A 5222-nucleotide genomic window follows, 5' to 3' on the forward strand; every position below is an offset into this window, starting at 1 on the left:
ATAGGGAAAGAACCGGAAACCAGATTTAAAGCGGTCAGCTGACTTTATTAATCACTTAATTTACCTGCCTTCGCTTCGTTTTGGTTGCCCCCCCCCCCCCCACACACACAGGTTTGTTTTTGTGAAATATGGGGACATCCCATAGGCTTAATGGTTTTTATACTGTGCAAACAGTATATTATATAATGGACCTACCCTATTCCTCACAGGAAACTTTGTGCTATTTCAGATTTTCAATACAGCATTCTGTCTGATTTATATTGTTTTTGAAAGTGGGTAAATGGGGTAATGTCCTGAAAAAGTGACCTTCTCCTTGTAATACCTATGTTATACCCCTTGTCATTATACAAATTTGTGTCCTGATATGTCTCAAAAATCAGCACACACTGGCACACACAACGTATGTTTTATGGGGGATATTCCATATACGCAATGATTTTATACTGTACAAATGGCATTTTATATCCCCTTACGCTAACCCTACACATAAAATTATCCCTCAAACAAAACTAATGGCATTTTTAGACATAAGTAAATGGGCTAATGACGAAATATCCAATCTGCATGCATATTATGTTTCATTTGGTGCAGAACTGGGGGTTCCATAAAAGAACCATGCCTTCATTTTTGAAGGTTGGATCCCGCCTTCAGAAACCATGGACAGCAGCCAGATTTTTCAGAACCATGGACAGCTCAAGCTGTTCAAGAATTCTATAGATGAAACAGTTGTCAGCCATAGAGGGAGTGATCTTACTCAGTTTCGGCTGACAGGAAGCACAGCAAACGGCTGACAGGACCAGGAAGTTATAGACTAACACATCTATTCAGACTGCAGCTTACTGTTGTTCTGCTGAAGCTTCATTTAGCACCTGTACCCTTTTCCGCACTCGTTTGATTTGCGAAGCTGAAGCTGCGGCATCTGAAAAGTCTTCCTGTTTGTTGTGGTCGTGAAGAGACATGGAGGTTCCGCGTCTTAATAAATGCATTTCTTGTCAAGAAAAAAGAGACAAAATTGCTGTTGTGAGTGGTGTGCTGTTGAGAGTGGCCCCTGCATCTGGGTTACAAATATTTGGCCACAATGAATTATGCAGATATTTCCACTGGGGCGACCCAACAGGAGCAGCACTATTTCTAATCTTCATGCAGTTTGGTTCTCCCATCCTTTTATTCCTTATATGATTTAAAATACTCACATAACAAACACAAAATAAAACAGATGAATCAGTCTCTCAAATATAAAGGATTTTTAACATTTAGCTGAGGTTATGCTATTTACTAGCCATTTCTATTCAATATGATTGATGCTGAGAGAAAGAAAGGTTACAAGGATCTCTTCATCTCAAAACATGTCTTCAATCCATACTGAACTGTATTGATGAAAACTACTTGGGAAGAACACCAATTGACTGCATAAACAAAATGTTAGCTTTAGTGTCAGGCACATATACAATGTATGTTCCTTGTGGTCAAAGAGTATTGTCATATTGATTGAAGAATGGAGGAAGAATATGACCAGCTAAACTGTAGCGATGCTCATTGAGGCAGCTGTGAATATCAAATGACTACTGTTGTGGTTTTGGACAGGCTTTTGGGACTTAATGCATTCTGGAATGTTTTAAATGTTTATAATGCAGTTATGTCTGGACATGAGTTATGACAGCTGCCTTTATTAATGTAGCTAAAAACTTTTTTGCTAATATATAATTATCCACCTATTTCTTTTCTGTCTTTTCTTTTTTTTTTTGAAAAAGAGAGTATTTATCATTTTATGCTCAGTCCTAACTTTATTAACTTCAAACTAACACTCTGCTTCCATGTTTTACTAAATCTACTCTCTCTCTTCAAGTTTCTCAGCCTCACAGTTTCTTCCTTCTCCCTTTCTGTTTTTTCTTTCTTCCCAAAACCAATAAGCTTAATGAGATTTAAAGTGCTCTGTAACCAGTTAATCAGATTCATCGTTTTGATTATACACCTCCAGTTTAGCATCTTAACATTTCTTAATCTCTTTGTTTTTCTGCAGAAACAGTTAGACGTAGAGCATAATGTTCAGACTGACTCTGTTGCTGTCCACATTAGAATTCTCACAAACAAGTTAAACATGCATTTCCTGTCATGTCTGACTATAGCATGAAATTGCCCCCTAAAGATACCATCAATTTGCTGTATACTGTTATTTATTTATTATATAAGCAAACTTATGCATTTCAAAACATTAAGATGTTCAACTGATTAACAGATTGTGAAAATGGTGTTCTGGAAGAGATTATATGAATATGTGTCCTGGAGGGTCATCTCACTGTCACACACTACGCTATAGACTAATGGAGTGCTGTTTTGCCTCACTGTAGTCTGTGTGGACAAAACAAAGAAAAAAATCCTCTGTACGCTGTGTGCAAAATGAGGAGCTAAGCATGGTGGGGTGTATCAGACCAAAAATAAGTAATTAAAGACATTTTAAGATTAATTATTTTTATAAATGGCTGAAAAATCATTTACAAAACCACAACTAAAATTATTTAATAGGTTATCAATTTTTGCCATGGAGCCCCGTAAAGCACGGGTCCCAGTAAAGACACACCAGTTGCACCCCACCCAAGAACTGCCCGGCCTGACATAGGCTCAAGAGTGGAAGAAGAAAAAAAGAGAAGAATGCTAATGGATACAATAGGTGCCTTTGCACCTTTGGCGCTTGGCACAAAACAAAACAAAATCCAGCAGAACAGCTCCAAAATGAAACTTTTTTTTAATGTTTAGTTCAGTCATTTGGGTTTAGAATGACATTGAGGGTAAATAAATTATATCACATCATTTTAATTTTTGACTGACCTATCCCTTCATATCAGGCTCATGTCAGTTTAGGGTATGCACTAATACAATATTAAAAAGGACAAAGATAAAATGGTCCACAAAAGAAAAGTACTCTCAATGTGTAGGCATACAAGAACACTTAAAAACCACCACAAAACCCACGCCACCACACACCGATTGTACTATTATGGATTGAAGACCCTAATGGTCACTTGGTTGAGTAGATGAGGTATTCTGCATGGTCAGCAAAAATCCAGTGGACAAACTTCATTAGGTAGGAATCTTAGTCCATTAGACTTCTCTCGATTTCAGTTGGCGTTGTTATTAACGGCCTTTTTAACACTGATAAATCTTATTCTAGAATGTTGCGCAGTTATCAACCAACCACAGATCGATCCATCTATCTATCTATCTATCTATCTATCTATCTATCTATCTATCTATCTATCTATCTATCTATCTATCTATCTATCTATCTATCTATCTTTCTATCTATCTATCTATCTATCTATCTATCTATCTATCTATCTAGATACAAGAACAGAATATTTTACAGTTTCTCTTTAAAAATGGCAAAGTGTTCATATGTCCATATAAAAGAAGGAATGAGTCACTTCTAAAAAGAAAGACCAGTGAGTCAGCATCTCTATCTCTCTCACAAACAGCCTGCAGATGATGAGTAAGGACCTCGCAGTATCAAAAACCTGCTCTGATTCATGAATAATTGATCAAAGACAAGGCAGCTACACTGACACAACATACATACCCCCTGCATAACAAGCACATGACTACAGGTGTTGCATGGACATTTCTCACAATAAAATGAAAAAGCATAACTACTTGAGGGTTTGAAAGGCCAAGGTTGCCACAATTTTGTAAGAAGAAAAACAACATTAGAAAGAGTGTATTGGGTGTCTGTTTATGGCGGGTCAATGCTCACATGCGCACATACATTACTCATAAGATGATTCTGATGCAGCAGACAGCACATCATCATTGAAGAACTGCAACATTTTAAACTCTATTGATTAACATGTCCATGAGAGGGCAGGCAGAGCAATACTTTTAAATTCATGTCAGTAGTCCTTGGCAATGTAGAAATGACTGAACTGCTGAATTGCTGCAAGAGACGTGACATTGTCCAAAATCCACCACTTAAGATAATGAATATTGCAACTCGTCCTCTTAACAAGGGCAGTTCTAATCCAAACAATGTTTGGATTTCTCGTAAAACACACGTCAGCTGGACTGGGGGATGTCCAGAACCTGTATACCTAAAACCTTTGGTCAAAACAACCTTGATATTAGCAGCTGGGAAACAGAGGCAGAGTTTAGACAAAGTATGGCAAGCCACTTTAACAATATCTTTTTTTTTTTTTGCATTTGAATTCTATGAATTCTATAGATCAGATATCACTTATTCACTAATGGAAAGTATGTACTGCTTAATTTTTACTGCCACCTATCCCATGTTCACTAATTATTCATTAGTTATTATTATTTATTATTTAGTTAATAGTAACTAACTAAAAACGGGAGACTACATCAGATATATTATTTGCATTCCTATTTGCTTGAATAGCACAAGAAAAACTCCACAATAGTGTTTTATGCAAAGATATATATATATATATATATATATATATATATATATATATATATATATATATATTATACACACATTACAATGGGTGTTGTAAATGTACACACTTGTTTAAAACATTTAAACCTTGCAAGATTTATTATAATGATGTTGAACATGTCTGTGAAAAGGGACCATTGTTAGAAACATTTTAAACCTATCCCATTTAAGATTTATCTGAGCTATGCAGTATAGCAATTTTTATATGTCAATTTAAATTGGCAAATAAAATGTTTTTACAGTTGATATAAGAAGTGATATAAGAATACAGTTATAAGAAGTAATATATCAATGGTGTCAACTCAATTCCTGGTGGGGCCGGAAGCCTGCAGAGTTTAGATTCAATCCTAATTAAACACACCAACTAATCAAGTATGTGTGTTGGAGCAGGGTTGCAACTTCACTCCAGGAATTGAGTTTGACACCCATGCACTAGTAAAAATGATATATAGATAATACAGACTAGTTAAACTGAAACTGCACTAGTACACCTAATGGATAGTTAAGAATAAAACTGGAATAGGTAACAGCATGTAATGTTCCTGCTAGTCCCCCTTGACAGTAGGGAATTATTATTGGTAAAAAATAAATAAAAAATAAAATTAAATAAAATAAAATGAACAGCTGAATCGTTATTGGTGAAAAAAAAAACTATTGGAATCCTTACAAGTAATTAAAAAATAGCTCTTAACAACAAACACAGAACGAGGCAGTTTTAAAAAATTCAATAAATATTGAAATGGCTTGCCAGAGAGAGAGAGAGAGAGAGAGA

Source organism: Carassius auratus, chromosome 1, assembly GCF_003368295.1.
Source record: "Carassius auratus strain Wakin chromosome 1, ASM336829v1, whole genome shotgun sequence".
In the NCBI taxonomy this organism is placed as follows: domain Eukaryota; kingdom Metazoa; phylum Chordata; class Actinopteri; order Cypriniformes; family Cyprinidae; genus Carassius; species Carassius auratus.